The sequence below is a fragment of the Falco naumanni genome, chromosome 4, assembly GCF_017639655.2.
Source record: "Falco naumanni isolate bFalNau1 chromosome 4, bFalNau1.pat, whole genome shotgun sequence".
NCBI lineage: Eukaryota > Metazoa > Chordata > Aves > Falconiformes > Falconidae > Falco > Falco naumanni.
Genome location: NC_054057.1, coordinates 50,010,047 through 50,034,451, shown reverse-complemented (window position 1 = coordinate 50,034,451; position 24,405 = coordinate 50,010,047).

Genomic DNA, 24,405 nt, shown 5'->3' with positions numbered 1-24,405 from the left:
TCAAGGCATTTTTTCTTTTCAAATAACAAAATGTAACTGAGACATCATAAATAAAAATATTAAAAATAGTATTTGCTATTAGTTAAAATGCATACATTAGTATAAATACATATTATTAAATAATGTACTCTATGTATTCAGTTTTTTCATCAATGCAGAAAATATTTTATATGAACAGGTGAAATTAAACATGATGGCTTTTATGTAGACCTAATATTAATCAGATTTCTGCACCGTGTTCAAAAGATACGCAAAATACATACTTTTTTAACTTCCATGTTTGTTATTGAAATAATATGGTCTATATGGCAGTTGAGTGTGTTAAGTAAGATTTGAACACTGAATATCAAACAAGTTTCCAATGTCAAATTCAGGCAGTATATATGAGCCCCTCATAAGATATCCCTCATTAAAAAAGAAAGGCCTTTTTAACTTAAACCACGTAAAATATTTGTGATATATAGGGTTGTTTTTATTAGGGGATGGTGGGGTGTTTTTGTTGTTGTTGTTGTTGTTGTTGGAGTTCTCCCTAGACAAAGTGGCCCAATAAAATTAAAACTAATTTGTCTACTGGAATCAAAATGTGAAATGGGCTACTTGAGATCTGCTGTGCACCACTGACTGAAACCGTTTTTCATTTCTTCTGTTTTGCCCCAATACTTTTTTAGATAAGAGTTATTTACATTTATGACCATAGACTAAGTCATCAAGCATTTTAACTTCCACTTCCTGAATTGGCTGCTTTCCAAACTTCAGCACATATAGGAGCAGGCTGTTCTATATTTCAAAGTGATGTTTAAAATCTTAATAATGCCTAAAACAAATTAGGCACACTGTGAAATACAGAAAAATAATATTTCACATTGCTGTCTATCAACTCAGTAGAAACTGAAAAATTACAACAGGGAAGGCCTTTCATGCTGTACAAAAGTAAATTCTAATATCCAGAAAGCTTTTAAAGATACTTTCAACTACATGGTTTCAAGATAAACATCCTTTGGGAACACATCTCTGTGTGCAGGGTTGGCAAAATGAACCATGTCCTGCAATTCTGAAGCTCTTTGAGGAAACGTAATTGAAAGCTTTTGTCACTCAGTTTATAAAATCAGATGATGACCTATTTATAGCTTACTTTACAATATTATGAGAAAATAAGGTGGACAAATAGCTGAGAGCAGACGTGCTTTTTATATGCAGACTAAATAGTATCTTTCGAACTTAACCTTGGATTACGCATTTACAAATGCAAGATATTTTCAGATTTCACATAAATTGACTTCAATTACTTTTTATTTTAATAATATTCCTAATGCAATTTCTCTTTTATCTAAAAATATTCAAGGAAACAGCAATGAATTATTTCTATTTCAGCTGTGTAGAAACTGACAACTATGATGTGGACTGTTTATTGCTATATGCATGATAAGAGGTGTTGGCAACCACAGAAAAAAAAAAAAAGATGTTTTTTGTCAGAAATTACTTTATTTTTAAGCAATGGCTAGATTGCTAAATTTTGCTTTACAAAAGTTTGATTGGTTCCGTTTCTCTTTAACACATAACTCTTATGATAGAAATAAATGAAATAAGGAATGTTCCACAAAGGAGAGGAAGTTTCCAGTGTACTGACAAATCAAGATCCTTTCAATAAGGGACAAGGGATCACCCTTTAAGTTACACGTGATCAGAGAATACCATAGAGAGCTGAAAAAACCCACACCTTCTTGTGGAAAAGTTGTTTAGACTGAGTGTGTCATCTGCTTTCATACACATATGGATCACTCCATGATAGAGGTCCAGACAGAGAAGGAAAGACTTTCCATTCCAACAAGATGATTTAAAATATCTGTTTGTTTCTGTGATAACTGATGTTATCAAAATGCATTGTTTGCCTCTTTTACTGAAGACCAGCATCCAAACAATGGAGATAAAATAGACATACAAACAATGGCGTATACTGGAAAGTACTTGTAGTAGCTATTCTGTTCTGATCAGATTTAAACATTCCACTTTGGCATGGGGTATCACACATCACAGTTAAAGACTTCTGTAGGTGAAAATGGTGGAAAGGAGAAGCACAGAATTCTTATTTTTAAAAAAATGAGGTCTGGTATCTTTTGGGTATATTATTGTTTGGGGCAAAACTATTAATTTTAGGTCAAAGTATTTCAGTGTTCAATAATTTCACAGAATCTTGGAGTCTTTCACAGAAAAAAAGATTAAGTGAGATAAACAAAAAGTATATTTTTACAAGAAATTATATAGCATCCCATATGTTTTCCAGCTGTCATTACAAAATATCATATCATAGTAAAAGAAATTGAGTCAAGAAAAGATTAAAGATATACATAAGGGGGGAAAAAAGGAAAAAAAAAATAGATTATGGTCAGACCAAGTTGAACCAAAATATTCAGTGTAGATTTTAAAATTACAGATAAAAATCTGTATGCACACACACACACCAAACAAACAAACAAACAAACAAAAAATGCTCACAACAAATTTAGTCTCTGTTAGGGTTTTTAGGCTCTGTTAGTTTTGCCATATTTACATTTTCTATGAATTGCCATTTTACCATGCAATTTCAGTGACTTCTGTTTAGTATGTAGCACTTTCCTGACTCTGAGGTCAGAGATCCACCAAACTTGTAACTGTTATGACATAAATAATCACCCTAGTCTAATCTGAGTTGAATTTTTGTAGGCAAAGAATATAATTTTTCAGGATTTGGTCATTTGTTTTAAGATGAAGTAAATTATCCCTGCTTTTCTCCATGGAGTAAAAGCAGAGTCCAGATAATGGGATCAGATATTGACAGCACTACTCCCTCAGGTGCATCTTGTTTGCATGAAACACCTCAGGGCATTGCAAGGTTTCTCACTGGGACAAAGCACAGGTATGTGTCTGTTTGTGTATGTGTGTGTGTACGTGAAAAGCAGTGCTAGAACAGCCTGGTCAAAGCAGAGGGGCAGATCATGTAAAACCTGGTCTGGGCTTTAAGGTCACACACCAAGGCATAGCAGAGAATATACGGAGATAACAGCAGTATTTCTGACTTTACAGCTAATGCCGAACTAAGGTAGTAGGTCCCTTTTGGCTGCTTCACATCTGAATATATACCCAGCTAAGCCTGTCTGTACCCAAGCACAGGGTGGGTAACACAGGCATATCATGATGATAGAAAGGCCAGGGCATAACTCAGGCAAACCACACACAGGTAACTGAAACATAGATGTGTTTTCTTTTCCAATGTGAGGAGGTACATATCTCCAGCTAAAGGTGTGCTGAACTGTACTGTACACTGCAGTAGTAGACCAATTAAGCTAATTTCTCCTTAAGGTTAGTTACTGCTTATTTCAGTACATACAGCAGTCTGAAATATATGCAAATGCAGCTGAGAGTCACCAGGGACTGTTTTGTTAGAAGCGATAATCAACCTGAGCATTACAAACATGCTGCAGGCTAAACAAGTTGGCCTATAGCACTACAAGAGCTACTTTGCTTTGAAAATCCTCATAATCATTGCCAATGCATCTATGTCACAGAAACGAAGCAGAAGAAGGGTGTAATCAAGCCAAGCTGAGCATGTAAGGAAGGAATCATATGGGAGATGGGAATGAGCAATCGCTTCTGTATAGTGAATGGTGATTCCTGTTTTCAAGCCAGATGTTTTACTGACAGCACCTTCAGATGTTGCATGAATATTTCAGTGCAAAATGAGCCCAAGCTAAAAATTAGTGAGTTCTTTTTTCAGAGCCACTTAGATACGCTATTACAGTTAACAACATTCTTCTTTTCAGACATGGCTATTTTATTTGGATCAAATAAAATGTCTTATTCAGTCCAGGAAAATTTTCTCTTAAAAATGTATTGGAATGCACAGAAATATGTGTAAGCATTTGTAACAAAGACTGTTAAATGTACAGTCTGCCAGATGAAAATACCATGGCTCCACAAATTCAGGAGAAGTTAATGATATCCACAGAGTAATGGAGTCTGAAGTTGCACACCGTTTCTCAACTATTTCTTCATTCCATATCCATATTCCATTGAATATATTTTGTCCCCATAAGAAAACAAACAAAAAATTGCCAGTGCCTCCTTAATAAATCAAGTTGTATGTTCCAGCTGAAAGTCTGGATCCAAAAGCCTGAGCTATGGTAAGAGCTACCCCTCTCAAGGCAGACGTTAGGACTGTATTCTTCTGCGTTCTACTGCATATTGCAAAAGTTATCTGCATTTCTGAGAACAGAAGCAGTCATGTTGACCCTCTGACATCACAGGCATTTTTGTCTCGGACATACCTGATGCAGGCAGTATTTTACAGAGGAGATTAAATTCATACATTTTTTGTGGTAGAATTCATTTTGAGGAATATCGTGTCTTATGATTACCTGGTTCAAATAGAAGTTTAAATAGAAGAAATTGGTCCTGATTAAGAAGAAATCCAGTAATCATCTGTCCATAAACTATACTGCGTTATTTCCTTCATGAAATGTACTTGTATAGTGTATTTGGTAAAAGCTTTTAGATAGCTTCACAGAAATTGCACTGGCTTACGTTTGTATGTACTATACATCCATCAGTGAACTACACTTTGAAGATACTTTCCATGAATTAAGGAGTTCATTATGCAACTTAATGGAAAGTATCAGCTAAATTTCACGGCAAAGAAGTCCATATTGTGGCTTTTTTCTCTGCTGCTACTTGTATCTATATAGTCTTTTGAAGAAAAAAAACAAGTCTCGTTGCCTTTAAATATGACCTTTTGTTAGTGAGGCAAAATAAATCAAGCTACTGTGATGTGATCTCCAAAAAACAAGTGTAATAAAAAGATCCTTGTTACACTAAGTGTAAACCAATGCAGATTTACCTTCTTTTCCTGATGTAAGAAACCAAAAATGTTATTCAAGAACTTTGTCTCTGACAGACCCAACACTAACAGTTCAGACTGTACTGATGCAGGACTGACAGCAAGCTGTCTTCCAAAAGTGGTGCTGTTAGTATTGCTGCTTTTGTTGTGGTGGTTAAAGACATTTGGGACAATATTCCCAGTGGAGACCATCACATATCCAGACATACAGACTATTGGAGGTTGTCCAAGTCCTGTCGTTTTCTCACAGCATGTTACAATGCTTCTCCCTGTCTAATCTTCCACATCTCAATTTCATCTTTGGTTTTCAAATCCTGGCTAATTAGAGGATTTCTCTTCCTTGTGACACCAGACTCTCATGTTGAGCTTGTAATTACAAGGACTATGTAGTGTTCTATTAACTGTGGATTTCTGCTTCTTAGATTTGTGGGTTAATTGGTAATATCTGCATTCAGCTGTTTTTTCTCAAAATTTTACATTACAGTAATTAACCAAATATCCAGTCCAGCCAAAGTGAACCATTTATCAGCTTCTTATTTCTTCAGCCAAATTTTGTGAAGATCTTGTATTTGCCATTTTTGGCTATGTTGTGAAAACTAAAGAACAGCAAAGTACACGCGTAATATGTATTTATCTTTTGAAAGAAAGCATCTTCTGATATACTCACCCCTCTTGATGCTAGGCTAATAAATCAGCTAGGTGGTGGGGTTTTTTGATTATGTTTCTATTTATCTGTTTATTTATTTATTTAATGGTTCAATTTATTTTACATTTTTAATTATGTTTAGTTCACATTTATGAGCTTTTCTTTCCAGCTATTACATCTATATATTAGAATCACTATATGCAAATTGAGGCACACACATTCATATAATCTTGAGAACTGTTTTTATAGGCAAAACCAAAAGTAATAAAACTTCAGGTGTGGGCAACAGAATACTGAGTAAACAGGTACAAATATATAATTTTTCTTCTTTGGTATAGGTATTATTTTGAATTGGAAAGCTTTTATTGTAATCTGAATGGTTTGCAATCTCTGATGAATGGCTTTTGCTTTCTCCCTGCCACAGCCCCTATCTCTGAGAGAGCAAGTTTTACTAGGAGCGGCTGAGGGAACTGGGGTTGTTTAGCCTGGAGGAAAGGAGGTTGAGGGGAGACCTTACTGCTCTCTACAGCTCCCTAACAGGAGGTTGTAGTGAGGTTGGGGTCGGTCTCTTCTCCCAAGTAACAAGCAATCGGACAAGAGTAAATGGCCTCAAGTGGCACCAGGGGAGGTTTATACTGGATATTAGGAAACATTTCTTCACTGCAAGGGTGGTCAAGCATTGGAACAGGCTGCCCTGGGGAGTGGTTAAGTCACCGTCCCTGGAGGTATTTAGAAGACCTGTAGGTGTGCTGCTTAGGGACATGGTTTAGTGGTGGACTAGGCAGTGCAAAGCTAAGATTATCGGTTGGACTTGATGATCTTAAAGGTCTTTTCCAACCTAAATAATTATGTGTTTCTATGTTTCCATGTTTTGAAATAAGGTACTTTTGCTCAATTTTATTTATAATGACTGTTTCATGCAAGTTCTTTGGGGCAGGATATGCTTTTCCTATGCTAAATATCATTCCACACTGCCTAGAGTATTGTAGCCTACTATAATGCAGCATAATACCACTTTCTAAGCGGTCATCACTTATTAATGAGTTTCACTAACTGCTTCTTCAAGTTCAAGTAGTTGAACATGTGCACTAACAACGGAAAACTTATAAAAGGATATAATATGACAGATAAGGTGTGTCAAAATATATTCTATGAAACAAATGGTTCATTCATTACAAGAAGATTTGAAAAATTGACACTGGTATCTGTGAAGTGCCTTACAATGCTACTGCTACTGTTGCCTTAAAAAGCACACGTTGTCCTGTGGCTGGAGTTAGCTGGGGTTGTAGTTCACCTACAGAAAGGTCAAATGTCATGCACATAGTTCAAAACATGTCTGCAAGATGCTTATAAATGACAATAGATTTGGAATAGATCAAAGGAAAACTTGGAAAATACATGCTATAGATACTTACTGGTTTTTCAAGGAATTTGAATTTCTTCAACAGAAGAGAACAAAATTCTTCAGATAAAAGAAATATAACTGCTGACTAGATTCCTTTTTGTAATATATACCAAAGTCTACATAATCTCAGTGAAAACTCAGTTTTCTGTGCCTTTCAATGTGACTGATTTATTGCTTTTTGAATCTAACAACTGTTGCTTCTCATATGTTCATATTCTATGAACTCTGGTGCAAAGTTTTCTACTCTGAGGAATCTGATGTTTCCATTCAAGCAGAGACAAAACTAAATAATTTCTTAGGCACCCAAAATATTCTCACAAGACTTTGCACAATCACTGCTTTTCTTCCAACTCCAAAACAACCTTTAATCATACAGTGTATTGTTTTGGGTTATTAAGAAGAAACTTTACCACCTAAAACTGAGAACAGTCAGCTTTTTAGAGAAGAGTTACTACTCTCTGGCACACCAAACTACAGACCCCTTTGGGCAAGCTACCCATGTTTCTGAATATCTAAATTAAGAATAGTCAAAGAGATCATGATTTGAAGACACTATGTATTGCAGGAATAAAATCAAGGTACTATATAGCCTAAATTAACTTTGAATTTTGTAATATCAATTTCAAATCTATAGTTCCAATGATGCCTGCAAAGAGAGAAGAAATATAAACAGGACAGAGAAAAATAGCAAAGGAACTCAGTGATGCCTGGTAGAAAAGATAAGGGTGATGGAGATGGAAAGCCCTCACTCTAAAGGCCATGCAACCAAGAAATAAGGCATATTTAATATGTTTAATATTTTCCTGAAGAAGAAAGACTAGATCTGCTTTTCTGCAACCTGAGCAATGTGAAATAGCAAAATACATTTCCTTTATATGATTTTCCTTTTGTTCTTGAATTGGATATAGTATGGATATGATTTTCATGCACCCAATTCTCTTTCCTTTAATTGAACAGAAATTAACATCTTCATTTGAGTATGTCATCCATGGAAAGATTTGCCTCTCTGGACCGGCAGCAAGGAGACATGGTTAGAATTAGGTAAAATCTTGCAGTCCAACTAATACATATATATATATATGTGTGTGTGTGTGTGTGTGTGTTTGTGTGTGTGTTTGTGTGTGTGTGTGTGAGTGTTTAAATCAGCATTCCAAGGGCAGCTGTTGTTATTCAGGGCACTTTACTTACAAGCAAAATATTAAATTAGATTAGCTTACAGAAGCCATAAACATGTTATGTCGGTCTGTTATAAGAAAGATAATAGAAGTAATAACAAATAGAATTGAGAATCACATTTTAATTAGTCATATGAACAGTTTAACACAGAAATACTGACAAAGCAGAACTAACAATGTAATGAAGCTGCTTAAATGTGTAGATAGGACTCATCCTTGCAATATAAATGCAGTATTTAATAAGAATTTTTACTTAAAATAATGATTTCACTAAATCACTATAACTAGAAAAAGGCCAAATGAGAAGTATGCCCTGTTTGACTTTACCTAGGGGAACAAAGACCTTTTTTTCTTCAATATTAATCTTATTATGAAAAAAAAATGCAATTCATGCATAAAATTACTGATATATTTCTTAGAATATCTGATTTGTAGTTCACATGAAGAGAAGTAGTTAAGAGGAGAGCTGTCAGGTTGGCCTCCTCTGGATAATTCCTTGATTTTTTAATTTGGATGGTGTTAATGATTAGTCTGTATAACTATTTCAATTCTTTCTGAAGTGGCCATCTGACAACTATATTTTCTGTCAAAATTGTCATCAAACAGCTAACCTAGCCAATGTCCAAACAAAATTCAGCAAACAATTCATTGGAGCATTCAATTCTTATCACCTAACAAAGAAACAAAAGGCAAAGACTCAGCCTTTTATAAAACAGTAATTGTGAATTTCTTGAAGCGCCCTCATATACCTGTCAAATGGTCCTACTAGATGAAATGTAAATTAATTTCTTGATACTACAAATGTTTCCTGAAACAGCTATATTTCTGTACCACACAGGATGGTGTGGTACATAGCCATATATTGCAACACGAGGAAGTTGTTTCATTAATATAGTTGAGTTTCTACGTAATAGTGACTAACATATAACTATATCCAACATCCTCAGAAAGAAATCATTTAAAGACAAGCACTGTGAATAAGGATGTGCAGGTTAAAATAATAACAATAATAATAACAATAAAGGTATCTAGCCAAAGCAAAAATTCATAAAAACTAGTGATGCTTTCTTTTTAATACCCCTACATAGGTAGCCCCAGCTACCACACTGGGCATTGCTGAATGCATTTTAAGATGGAAAATACCACAGTTCCTTTTGTACAGATGATTCATTGGAAAAACTCCTCAGTGATTTGCTCAGGATCATATAGGCAGAAGCTTCACAACAAGGAAACACTGGTCAAGCTAATACTTTAGTAATTGAACCTGCCTCTCTGTAATGATTTTAATAATAATAAAACGAAAGAAAATTAAAAAGGAAGAAAGAGTAATATGCATGTCTAAATGGGAAAGAATCAAAAGGTTAGCTGGACATAGCTTTCAAAGAAGTAAGTGTTTCATTTTTTATTCAATCCTGCAGTGAAAAAAATGGCAGGTGGAATATACTATGGAAACATGGGCTAAGAGGGATTTTAAATAGTCAAATACACAATAATACATTATTGGAACCCATTGTTACAATGTAGCATTCAGACCAAGAGCTTAGCAGGAATTTAAAAAGGATTAAACCTTTATAAGGATAATGAGAACATCCATAGTTACTTTAGATAGGATATAAAATAATATATTTAGAAAAGAAATACAGGCATTCCTCAGAGCATAAGTGAAACATTAACTTAGGAAGTTAGGAAGAAACTCAATCTAAAGAAAAATTATTGTCCAATTTGTAACTTCCTTTGAAGACATTTGTAGAGGATGCCATTAGAAATAGAAAAACACTGTAGAAGAACTATTGATCAAATCAATTTTGACCATTTTTATTCTTAAACGCTGTGTGTTAAATACATTCTATTATAGCAGTTTGAATAATGGTGTACATGCTCACCTCTGTCATGGTTTAACTTCAGTCAGAAATGGAGTACCATGTAGCTCCTCGCTCACCCCCTCTCTCCCTTGGTGGGATGTGGAGAAGAACGGGGAGGTGGGGGGAAACTAAAACCCATGGGTTGAGATAAGAACAATTTAATAATTGAAATAAAGTAAAATATACTACTACCACTACTTCTACTACTAATAATAATAATTGTAATGGAAAGGAAGATAAAAAAAAAAAGAGAAAGAGAAATAAAACTCAAGGGAAAAAAGAAGCCAAAACAAGTGATGCACAGTACAGTTGCTCACCCCTCGCTGACAGATGCCCAGCCAGTCCCTGAACAGTGATCCCACCCCCACTGACCAACTGCCCCCAGTTTACATGCTGAACATGATGTCATATGGTATGGAATATCCCTTTGGTCAGTTCAGGTCAGCTGTCCTGGTTGTGTCCCCTCACAATTTCTTGTGGCTGGGGGACCTGAGAAGTTGAAAAGTTCTTGACAGTATAAACATTACCTAGCACAGCTATGAAATTTCAGTGTGTTATCAAAATTATTTTCATCCTAAATCCAAAAGACAGCACTGTATCAGCTACTAGGAAGAAAATTAACTGTCCCAGCTAAAACCAAGGCAATCCCCTTTCTAGTTGAATATTCAGGATCTCACATAATTTCCTAAAAACAAATAAGAGTAAATAGAAGTGTATGTTCACAGTGGTTAAATATTCAATTTAATTTCACCGAAAGAAGAAAGATAAAATCTCATTAGCCTTTTCATCATTTCACTTGCACCTGCTGACTAGCTCATTTATATTCACTTCTTGTCAAAATGCTTAGACCTATATTTAAAAATGTTGTAGGCGCATATCAGAAGCAGAACTTATTATATCAAATTTTTAATTATATTTTCCTATAGTTTCTAATGTCTACAAATTATATGATCTGGGAAATATTATACACTCCAAATATTTGGTGAATGAAGTATGCAGAAGTGTTTCTAACTCTACCACTTTCCCATGTACACACAGTGGTTATTTAGATGTGTTACCATTAGAAATGTCATAGCTACAAGACACAGATCTTGCCTTTTTTTGCCATGAATAATGTTAAAACCCCCTACAACTCACGTTCAGAGATGGGTAATTTTTGGTGATACACATAGCAGTCCCTTAAGAGACAGAACTGAACGAGATTTCCTCTTCCAGCTTAAGGGTAATTTCCAGCAATAAGACAAATAAACTTTCCCTGAAAAGGCAAACCTTAAAAGTCCTTATGACCTCACATATGATTTTCCTGCAAGGATATTTTCAGTACTGACGATATCACTGATTTCTTTAAACAAAGAGAAGACATCGTGCTTCACAAACTGGTATTTTCTTGGGTGTTTTGGATTCATTTAGGGCACAAAACCTCACTTGTGAGGGGCATGGCAGGGTGATTTTAGATCAGGGTTCGCTCTGTAGGATATTTTCAGACTGACTGAGTCTCTGAATAACCTGATATGTCCGAAGGCTCTATGGGGTCCCTGTGAATGGGAAAGAGCAATGAAATATTTTTTGCAGGTACAACTACATTGGCAAATGATGGCTCCTCAGTGGATTGACAGGTCTGACTGAGCACAAATGGCACTTCATTCCCAACCTGCTTTTTGTGAGGAACCTGTTAGTTTGCTCTGCTAAAATAAATCCAGCTGAAGTTGTGGATATAGTTCACTCTAGAAACTCACACGAGGCAGTATGGAGGAGTCCACACCTCATCTGGCCGTATTCACTCTCCTCCAGTGTACTCCAACACTATGTCAGGATTTGTACACCTAGTATTAAAGGTACCTGAAACTAAAAAAAAAAAGCCCCATACACACAAAAATATTTTTTTCTTAGATTCACAGGGAAAACATATGGGGCTTAAATTACAACCAGAGTCAAATATTTTGTAGTGTTGATATGGGCAGTCTACTCAAGAGAGGATGAGTGTGTGTGGATGAAGAGTGAGCGCAAGCTACCCTGACTAAGCTGAGATAGATGGATGTAGAATGTGTGATTCTTTAGCTTTTACTTCAGTTTTCTCATTTATTCACATAGGAAATTAAATTCTGGCTATAAACGGTAAATGGTTCAGACAAAGTGAATAGAACATAGTTAGTCACTACTGGTAACTACTACGATTAGTCACTATTGGCTACCACTGTAAAATTATGTACTACTGTCAAAATTACTTCACTGCAAGTGTAAAACAAAGAGAAAGGTGTGTGTCTGTGTTTTTTTTTTTTTCCCACTTTTCTTCCATGCTTCCTTTTATACTCTGATGTATTTAAATTGTGAAACTGACTGCCACAGGTTGTCATGAAGATCAGAGCCATTAGTGTTTTGTAAGAGTTAGTAGACAACCATAAGTCTTCAGTAGCTATTCAATGAGACACGCTGGATGCAACACCACATTCAGGAAGGCTCTACACTGTTGCTTGCCAGAGACTAGGAGGTATATAGCTAAGTTGCCCCTTTTTCGTATCTTTTTGCCAGTGTCCAGTGTTTACCACTACCAGAAGGAGGACAGCTGGATCACACACACTGTACAGCAGTACTTACACTCTTACGAAGACTACGACAACTCATACTATGAGGGTTTTTTTCCTCTTTTTTTCAGGTTTTGCTTCTGTAACTCCTAGTATTCCAGGCACAATTGGATTTTGTAGGAGTTATTAACATTTAGAGTAGCATGCAGTTATTCACAAGCAGAAACTATCTTGTTGACTCATAAATCAAGTAAAAAAAAATTAAAATCTCCATTTTGTAATGATGTTTGTAACAATCAGATTTTGGCTGATCACATTTTGATTGTTGTTTTTAACATCAGAAGCTGTTGATATAGGAGTTTTGTTGTTTTAAAATGGCAACTACTATTTTGGTTTAGATTTGCTAGCTTAAAAATCACAAATCCATTTTCACAGTTCATATAAAGCTCACTGTACAATTTCTAGCACAGCAAGGAGAAACTCAGTAGATAAGTAGAGAAAATGATTTTGAAACTAAGTCAGCGTTTTCAAGGAATTTGATTTATAAAATGCAATTTTTTGCCTTCAGTAAATCCTTGAAAGTCATTACAGCATTTTTTTTCTAGTTAACTTTCTTCAGTATGCCTGGTGATGGAAGTAGCTACTTTCAATATTTAAAGTAGTTTTATAAATGGTACATGAAAACCATAGTTACCTTTATTTCTCTGGTACTATTTTTCATTACCATTTTGGTACACAAGAAAATGTATTTTCACAAAAGCATAACTGGGTTGTAGGAGCTAAGCCCAGTCTTGAATTAAAATTAGGGAAATAAATATGAACAAAACAACAGTTCTGTTACGACTGTACTGCAAATTAACTACCTTTTTATCTTATGGGAAGCTAAAATACACATTCTATAGAAAGTCATGGTCTAGAGAAGTTTGAAAATATGTCCTCAACCTAATTTGGTGTTCTTTTCCTTTCTGATTTTGGGGTCACAGTTTCTGAGAACATTCTAGAGCAGCCCTAAGGTTGCTCTGGGTGACACATGCCCGCACAGTGTCCAGGACGTGCCAGGTCTGCCTGGATGTGCCTGCAGAGGGGTGGCACACACCCAGCTGTTTACACCAGCAGTGCTCCCCCCTAGAACAAAAAAGTCAGAAAAGAGTCAGTACAAAGAATTTTCAATGTGACTTTACTACTAAATTTAGGCCTAGAATCCTCTGAGATGACAAACAGTGACTGAATACGGAGTCTGGTAGGTCTTTACTGTAAGGAAGTCTCCATGACTGCTTATGGCTGGAGGGGCTATGTTTTTCTCTGAATAATGGAAAACCAAACACAGAGCCAGAAAGGACTGGTGATGTTAGCACTGTGGGAGATGAATAGGCTGTATGTGCTACTGTTGCTATTACTAATTTATTTAGCATTCAGACTAGAATGAGGCGAGGAGTCTTTTGTCACATCATTTTTTTAGAGCCAGACACCAGGAAGATGGAAGTTAAACAAATTAAAAACCTGCTCATTGCCCCAGGCATGTTTTACTTTGTCATTTGGTTCAGTTCATTTCAGCATTCCACTTTTAATGGCTCACTTAGTTAAACTTGAACTTATGATTACTGTTACTATTTCTAATAAAGGCCTATTTTGTGAGGGCTTCATTACTGTTGCCTCAGGATAACAGCTGCTAATTTCTTTTATTACTATAATATATTTTATTTAGAATTTTCTCTTTAAAATTGCTGGCTGTGGTGCCTGTAGTCATTGTTTTATACTCTAACAGCTAGTTCGAGGAGCTGGCATAGCTTGCAGGATGATGTATATGTCAAGGCTGTGGACTGATGAGTTAGATCCACAAACATCTCCTGTTTATACCATGGGATTGCTTCTTGACTTTGACAAAATAATTTCTTTACCTCCTGTAAAATACAGACAGTAATACCTGCATCCTTTGTTAGGGGCTTAGATGCCTGCTGGTAAACAGTCCTAACTAAGAGCAACATATTTCCTTGCAGAGGTTATACGCTGTTGTTTTATACCGCTTCTACACTGGAGCAAGTTCACTGTCCTCAGTACCATTATTAAGGATTTTCATTGGTGAACTCTAGTATTAGAGGTCTATGGGACAAATTCAGTTCTTATGTGGATTGCTGTAACAATTACAAAGTATCGCACAGTTATCATGCTGCAGTTAATTGGATTATATTGGAAACGTAGAACGGATAGATGAACCCAAATTTAGGGCCCAGGTGCAGAAGGCAATCTGGGCTCTGAACTAGTTATTTTGGCATTTGTGTTTTTCTCTAATGCACAGTATAAACAGATTACTCCCTGTTAGACTCCCGAAGCCTGGCTGCTCTGGCTATGCTTAGCAAGCATAAAAGATTAACATTGCCCAAAAGGATCCTGAGGCAGTGCAGCAGTAAGTGCACTACCACAACCCTTCCCAGAGCAGCTTGTATACTTCTCTTCATGGAGCTGAGCCTCCAGCCCACCACAATTTCTCAGGGTTGCAAGGAGAAGTGAAGACCTGCATTTTCTGATCCCTTCCTCAGACCAAAATCATGATCTGGTGTACATTTTGAATACTTCTATCTGAGTACTGACGTATAAATCATGTTTGATCTGCCTATTTCTGAATTTGGTGCAGTGATTATAATGAAAACTAAACTGGCTTAATCTCTATAATAAAAATAGTAGAAAAGGCTATGTATTTCATTGTTTCAGATTTCCTATGCTTTATCTTAGAATCAGTCTATAAACTGATGTTTTAATTACTTTTTGGGGGGATGTATTGTTCAAGTAGTTGCCTATTTTATCTAAAGCTGCCCACTGAAGACTTCACAGTAATTAAGAAAAAAATGTGATTCAATGAGCTGACCAGAGGAAGAATACTTTGTAACAGTCAACTTCAGGTTTTTAGCTTAGATTAGAAGGGAATAGCCTTCATAAAATCACTTTCTGTTTCGTGGACAGAAATTTCAAAACACCTGGATGAAGCACCTGCCAACTATTCTGCCCAACACTCAGGTTTTCACACAGGAAGAAGTTATCCAGCGGGCATTAATTCCCAGCTCACCATCAGGAAGAAAAATAAATCTAATCTATATAAAAGCCTAGTTTGCATACACTAAGAAGAGGTGAAATCTCAAAATCTCACAATAGCAAATAAATTAATGCTAAGCACAGTGGAATGTTGCAAACTGTAATTTATGAACACACAGAGACAGGAAATTGTGTCATGTCCAGTAAGAGTCTGGAAACTTAGGTATGTGTCATAGGAACAGAACAAGCAAGAAATTTCCACTATTTGTTGGTTACTAAACCTTCCAAAACCCTTTCAACTAAAGAGGGGTGATCGTATCAGTAAATCCGGAGTGATGAATTTGTGGCTGTTTGTCTCTGACAACTCTGAAAGCCAAGTGTTATGAAGATTAGGCCACCTGGTTTAGGTAAATAGTTTTGAAAATCTGGGTCTTGTAATAAACTGCACCACTGACCTCTGCTGCAGTACTGCTCAATTTTTTAAACTAGGTTCCTTATCAGTTAAAAGCTACAAGGGATTCTTCCTTGAAGTCGAGCTTCAGGGGCTGGAGAATGAAGCTGGAAGGACTGTGCGGCCATCAGATTAAGGAAGTAAAGACCACAGATGGGAGAAAACTATCTGAGCTAAGGAACAGCACTGGTGTGACAACACTAAGGTACACATTTTTCATGGATACATTTGTGCTGCAAAAGGAAAGAATTTCCCTTGGTGCAGTCAAAAATGTCTAGCTGGATAGTGCTGGAGTTTGTGGAAAACACAGTGTTTCATATGCACCTGAAGAAAGCGTAGTTTGAATCTTAGTAGATCCCTTCCAATGTTATGTTCTTGTAACTGTTTCCTGCTTCCACCACTGCCTTTCTTTTCAACTTTGTTCCTATCCCATTTCCTTAAACAAATAGCAGCAAACCAAGAAATTAGCAACATCTATACCATACTGGCAATTTTTACAACATTTTCCCCTTTGGTTATTTTTGCCCCTGACTTTTCTTACAGGGATCTGAGTAAGATGCAGTGTTGAATCCACAACAAAAAAAATTCATCATGGAAAACAGCATTGAAATAAGATTCTGCCATAATATCTCCAATTTGGTCTGTTAGTGTGCAATTTTTTTTGGAAAAGCAATAGTAATCCTTGTATAAAGGATAAAACAACTCTCTTCCTTGCTCCTCCAGGGAGCTAAAAGAATTTGTAACTGATAAGGAAGTAATTTAGAAGGCATTTCTAGGATATCAGTCTGGCTTATAAGCAGCACAGCAGGAATCATATCAAGGAGACCAAAGCAATTAGCAAGCAAAAGTCAATTCCCTGGTGAGACAGAGAGATGTCTGAATTCCACTACTAGCTGGCCTATTCTGAAGTTTTAACTGAGTTTTGGCTGATTCTATTCCTGTTTAGCAAGGTCATCAAATGTTGTACTTTTTAAAAGTGGCAGAAGTAGAGAGCATATTTGACCATCATAGGCAATATATTTTAATTAATTCACTGTAGCTTCTCCAGCTCCTCAAGTAATTTAGGACCTGTATTTTGGAGAGTTTAGGGTCTCCATATATGATTAGTTCAATAGCTGAATTAACTATAATGCTCTGAATAATCCGTAATAGCCTAGATCTCCAGAAAACAGTTAGGGTTGAAGGGTCCTAAATAGATTTGGTTCTGCTTCAGACTCACTTAATCCTCTGTGAAATCTTTATTCAAAATCTACCTCTCCAATCACTGCAGAATTTTTGATTAAAAAGGTGGAAGTTTCTGTAAAAGTATGTAATTTTATTCTCAAAATATTTCCTAACTTTACTCTTTGTGGTAAAATCTAAAGTGTTCATCATATTGTTGAGGATAATCCTGTATTTGTGATACATTTGTCATTTTTATTGGTTGTTGAAATCAAAGTACTTTTTGGAGCAATCAAGGTATTTGTTACCACAAACAGTCAAATGAATTTTCTAATTTAATTACTGGGACCTTGGGCTGCTTAGTAAGCACACTCCAACCTTTACCAACAGAATCCTAGCTCATCTTCCTAATTAGAGACAATATATCTTCTCTAAATAGGTTCCTTTCCTGCATAGGTCATTCTGGACTTGAATAGAGATGGAGAGTAAATGTTGGTCTACGGCTAGAGTAGAAAGCAAATGAAAAAGAGACAAAAGTCAGGAGAGGAGAGGTGGGACAAGATCCATGCAAAAGGGAAAGACAAAACCACATTTTGCATGTGCTAGGTTTGTTTCTCTATTAGTTTGGTCATAACACTAAGAAATTTCCATCTATGGTACTGTTATTTGTCCAGGTCTGCTCAAGGAGGGTCACCAGTAGAAGCTGAGAGTCATAAGATAGAATAAAACCCCTGCCAGCATTTAAAAACTCGTTACAGAAAAAATATGTAAGAAAGAGGGCAGATGTGGATTAGCTTGTCCCCTCATTATTTATTCTAAACTATAACTTATTTACAACATATAAATGTTATTTTGGCTCCCAGATGGTCCCTTTTGTAGTGTAATATATACAAACTTGGCATACCTCTGGCACTATATTGCTGGATAGTTTCATAAAATCATGGAATGGTTTTGGTTGAAAGGGACAGTAAAGATCATCTAGTTCCACCCCTTGCCATGGGCAGGGACACTTTCCACTTGACCAAGTTGCCCAAAGCCCCATCCAGCCTGGCCTTGAGCACTGCCAGGGATGGGGCATCCACAGCTGCTCTGGGCAACTTGTGCCAGTGCCTCACCAATTACACAGTAAAGATTTTCCTCTTAATATCTAACCTAAATCTCCCCTCTTTCAGTTTAAAGCCATTCCCCTTGTCCTATCACTACATGCTCTTGTAAAAAGTCCCTCTCCAGCTTTCTTGCAGGCCCCTTTAGATACCGGGAGGCAGCTATAAGGTCTCCCCGGAATCCTTTTCTTCTCCAGGCTGAAAAACCCCAACTCTCTCAGCCTGTGTTCATAGGAGAGGTGCTCCAGCCCTCTGATCAGTTTTGTGGTCCTGCTCTGGACTCGTTCCAACAAGTCCATGTCCTTCTTAAATTGCTGACCTCAGAGCTGAACACAGTACTTCGGGCAGGGTCTCACAAGAGTGGAGCAGGGCAGAATAAACAGGGGTTTGACCTGCTGTTCATGCTTCTTTTGACAGGTGCCCAGGATACTTTCTGGGTTGTAAGCACACATTGCCAGGCCATGTCAAACTGGGCTGCTCTCAATCCATTCTCTGCCCAGCCTGTATTTCTGCTTGGTATTACCCCAACCCATGTGCATGACCATGCACTTGGCTTGTTGAACTTCATTAGGTTTGTACAGATCCGCCTCTCAATCTTGTCAAGGTCCCTCTGGATGGCACCTCTTCCCTCCAGCATGTCAACTGCACCACACAGTTTGGTGTAACAAACTTGATGAGGGTGCGCTCAGTCCCATTGCCCATGTTGCTGACAAAGACGTTAAACAGCACCGGTCCCAATACCAGCCCCTGAGGTGCTGAGGTTTAGAACTATTTCTAACTATGCTAGTCTTTGAGGCCTTTTTTTTTTCTAATTTTGGCTTTTTAAAAGTTACTGTCTTGATTCAGTTTCCTAATCATCTGCACCCACTAAAATCAGAGATACTCTCAGGTCTCCTGTCAGATCTTCTACAGCTGGATTACTTGCAAATCCAATGACATCTTCCCTGTAAGGATGTCTCAAACAGTACTAGGCATCAACATTTAGGTGACTGAATCATGCTTGTATTGAGCTTCCACATACAGTGAGTACGTGTATAGGCATTTCCACAGGATGATTCAACCCATTTACCTTAAATGCCTTATTTTGGTCTGTGAAGAACCACTCTTACTGATGCTGCCTTTCCTGGCGTTCCTAACTGTCTCCATTAACCATAGAGCAATTCAGACTAGATAATTAATTTTGGACAGTTAAAATCAGACTAAGTGAACTCTAACCCCTGCCTGTCTGTCATACTGATTTTCTTGGCATTCATTGTTCCAAGTTACAGGTTACAGTGAACTTGCACTCACTTCTCAGAGTTCAGCAGAAAATTAATGTAGCTTTCCTTTGGTAATCCTTATATGTAACATCACACCCCAAAATTAGTGGTTGAGGCTTTGTTATTGTTTTCAGGACACGCCTTACCGAAATATAGAAAACAAACTATTTTAACTACTTCTAGGTGTTGCTAAACTGCCATGGAGGATATATGACAGTGTCATGAATTGTGGCTTACATCATGTCAACAACTTTAGGGGAATCTGTTATTAAACTGCTAAACCATATGAAATGTTATTGATGTCCTCACTATACTTAATGTTAGATAATACACACACCCCCACAGCTAAATAATATTTTTATCCTATGGAGACAAATTTGATCTTACCATGGATATGGTAATCTATAAGAAAATTTGCTATTGTCTCTTAACCATTCCATGTATCTGTCTTAGGATATGAGGAGGTCAAACATGAAAAGTACTATGAAAATATTGTAGCTGTGCCAATGAAGCTGTTTTGTCTGGCATCACCTGTATTGCCAGGGGCTGTATAAGAAGTGCCTTGATGCGTTTATTAGATGTTGTGTTAAGAATATATCTCTTGATACTAGATCTAAAAAGGTTATTCTGCATCATGTTAATGTGCAAATCTAAAACAATTTCTAAATACCTCAGTCAGGCTGACAGATAGTGTTGTTGACAGTGCTGCCACTGGGGAAAGAAAAACGCTGGGTTTATGAAAGGAATTCCTCACGTAGAAAACAATCTGACAACAAAAAACCTGAACCAGCTGAAGGACATGAAAATGCCACCAAAATATACTGCCCAGTATGGAATTGTGTGAAATGATGTTTGTAGAACACACAAAAAATGCTGCATAGTGAATGACTTCTAAAAAATCACCACCATAAACATGTCGTGGGCTCTTTTCATCATCACTTCACAACACACTTCCGTTTTGGAATGAAAAGTGTTTTCAGATTTACACCTAAGAATGCCTAGTGTGGATAGAAAAACACAAACGAGAGATTATGTCACTGACAAAAAGCATAATGCAAAGTTTAAAATGAACTTGCTTACTCAAAGTTTGCCAGTAAAACAACTGAGTCACATTGTGTTCATAAATAGCCCAAGGAAAAATCTGCTTTGTAGGTTTAAGTTCTGTTCAGCGTGTAGCTGGTAGGATCAGCTCTAGGGCCACCATGACTCTGTTTTTTCTGTAATCCAAAAGAAACCAAATTCAGAACCTTGAAAAAAAAAAGACTGTATCAAATTCTCCGATGGTGAAAAGTCCCTATAGTCTGATACCAAACAGAAAGTATAATGGGACAATTAAAATATTAGAAATATTTATTAAAATCAATGTATAAATTAATATATTAATATTGTATATTATGACTACGAGTATTATTACCAAACTGATTTTCTCTTTCCAGGTATTTTGTTCATTTTAATTCACTGACACAGGGTAATGGCATCGTGCAGCACTGTTCAAAGCACTAGCTTTCTGCTTGATACTGACAAAGTATAAAATTAGTGTTGGATGCTAGATCTCAGTTCACCTTACTGTCTTACTGTGAAAAAGCAAACTTTTCAGATTTTCATATAGAATAAATTACAATGATTGTAACAGCTATTCATACCAATATAGGGCTTCTTTTCCACATTGATGATTAATTCCTTCATGTATCATATCTATGGCCTAGATCCAGAAGAAACACAGGGATTATTGTGCTAGATAACACTGCAAGAGTGAAATACACAATCCTCAGTCAGATTTCTCATTTTTTAAAAAAGGAGGGAAAATCTGATGCCTCAATTTAATCAGTTAATCCAAAAGATCAGAGAAAACTGTCAACCTAATTAAGAGATGGATTCAGGTCATTTGCCTAAAGATAGGATCCCAGTGCTGTTTAAGATGTCCAAAAGTATATTGCCCAGACTTCACCTACCTATAGGTTCAGAAAGACACAAATCTCCCTTGTGTTTTTATCAAATGTCCCAGCATATGCCTTAAATAGCCATAGCATCCCAAATGGCAATCCTGATATGTCGCTTTTCCACATTTCCCAAAGGATTACCCTTAAAAGTGTGGCAATAAAAAAAGACATGTTTAGCTTCTGTGCACTAAAGAAACACTTTCTAGTTATTATCTGCAGCCATAAACATTAGAAGAGATCTCTTCTCCCTTTAAAATGAAGATGAAAGTTGGGAGAGTTGCATTCTCTCGTGAATCCTGAAATTATGTCCTTAAGAAGTCATCAAAATAACTGCAAGACAAGCAGTAAAGCAGTGACTGTAGCAGAGTCTTCCCAAATTATTTATTCAGGAAGGCTTCTGAGATATCTGTCTTAGAATAAGCTTCAGAACAGCCAAAATGCTGTGTGAATGAATGTTGCCATCCATTCATTCATCCATTACTTGAAGCTCATTCAAAAATTGATAGTGTTTTTGGTCTTTTCATCCCCCTTTCCCCCTAGCTCCTCACCCCTCTTGACCCACAGACTAGCTGTTAGAATAAAACATAGGAACATAAGTATATGATTTCAATCCACTCCTGAGTAAAAAAGTGGACAGATCTTTCCTATTTGTTTCCATTATTTGACCCAATGAGGTGAATTTTGTATAAATGAAAATTTCTGTCCTTGTCTCCTGTGATGGAATTTTCAACAAAAAATAAAAATAAAAGAGCTGGGTTATGGGGGTGAGAGGAACTTACTTAGTTGCTGGGTTTCCCACACGGCCTAATACCTGCTAAATCACTCAGGAGACTTTGTATGAGAAACATTTTAGATTGCAATTGGATATAAAGGCAAGAGATGATTGACCTTTTCAGACTTCACTAAAATCACTCTGAACTGAGGCATCACACCCAAACACCTAGAGAGACCTGTACCTCTTAAATTACTCACCTAACTGTTTTTTACAGATGTTTGTTCACACTCAAGTCCAAATAATTTTTTTTAGGCGTCTTGGCCTTCCTACAAAAGATCAATCTGTCTGACAACCTTCTGGTGGTATTAGTCACTAAGCATATATAAAACAGTGTATGTTTGGCAACCCTACATATGCAGTTCATAACCACTTATTCGCACAGCATCTTAATGAGCAGCATAGAAGCAATCATCAAGCAAAAATTAAAAGAAAGTCCAAAGAGTGCTTTAAAAACCCCTAATATTGAGACTTTAAATTCCCAAAAGATTTTCAATCAGGTATTCAGAAGAAAAAAAACATAAACTCATTTTCTGCTTTCAAAGAAAAAAAATTAAGGAAAATAAAGGGGAGAAAATAAGTTTTTTTCTTTTCCCTGACTCTCTAAATGCTGTATATTATAGCAAACAGCAAGTGGAATTTGTGGAAGGAAATAAAGCAGCCAGAAAGGGTGCACAGTGGTTCACTAAATTATTCATTTAATCATTATTGATCTCAGATGAATTAGCAAATGGTGTGCTCTAGCTGAGCACAGTTATTCATCTTTGATTTTAATCTTAGAGGAAGCTGAGCTACATTATATTAATGAAAACTACAGCAAAACACAATAGGTAATTTCCTCACAAAATGTTTAACAACATAAATTAAGAAACTGGTTAGGTTCATATAGTTCAATAACAAAAATCAAAATTGTGTCATTTGTGCTACAATCTAATCAAAAGGATTTAGGAAAAGCACAAGGTGTCAAAACATTTTAAAGAGAATGTGCAGTCTTCTGATTGTAAGTTTACCAGGAATCTTGAGGGTTTAATCTTTATTCCAGATTAGCCATCAGAGCCGTAGCACTCAGTCTTTCATGTTTCTATTTAGAAGGTGCTAATATAATTTCATTTCCAGTAATGTGTAGGTTTTTGTTATCAAAAGTCCAATGGTACCTGTGAATCTTGTAGGGTTAAATAACAACAACAACAACAAAAGTACATTATTAACACTTCATGTTAGAACATTTACCTTCTGAGTGTTTGACTGAGAATGTATTTGGAAGAACATAGGTGGCAAAAAGCCCTTTTTCAGAAGCCAGGGGGAAAAAACCAAAAACAAAACCACCACCACAAAAAAAAAACCCTACTAGATAAGAGAACTTGTTAAATATTAGGTATGTCACCCAAATACAGTCCAAGAATAAGGCAGAGGCATGTCTGTGAGCTGTGTAGACTTATGCCTTGGTAGGTGTGCACAGAACATGCTTGAGCTGAAGCAGCCTGCAACAAGCATCCATGGAAGAAGTAATGAAAGAGACATTTTTTTAAATTTTAAGCTTTTTAAAATAAAATAAAATTATTTTGGCCCACAGATACAGTAGGGTTCAACTGCCTAAAATCGTTGTATAACACAGTGGCCTGACTGACTTCCAGGTGCTAATTCAGTGTTACATGTCTCCAGTACATAGTGTGGGATATCCATTTGTCCTTTACAGGGGCCTCAGGTACCCCAAAGAACCACAAAAGCCATTTTACTTCTATGGATAGAAAATTAATACCCACTATCCAGGTTTATTTTCTCTTAAATCTGAGAAATCCAAAATACAAAGCCACTTGTCCAAAATATTTTGTTCAACTGGCTACAGCTCAGAGCACTCTTCATCCCAACTTAAAGCTGTGCTGTTCTGTAGCACAAGATTTCTATATTCATGGAAACAAAAAGAGAACAAGACTTCTAGAGTCCTTCTAGCTTGGTGTTTAGGACACTCAGCTAATACAGAGAATTCTTTGGGTTTGATCTTTTTAGCAAGACAGTCCTGATGTTTACATTAAATAATCATAAATCTGTTGACAAGAATCATATCTCAAAAGTAATTTCTCTTAGATGAATGCCTAATTCCTACGCTACAAAGTCTGTTGTCTCTCACTAGATGGAAAAGGAATCTTTCTTTCCCTTTCCACATAGTGGTAAAGATATACGTAGTGAAAAGCACCAGGCTTTTTTAAATCAT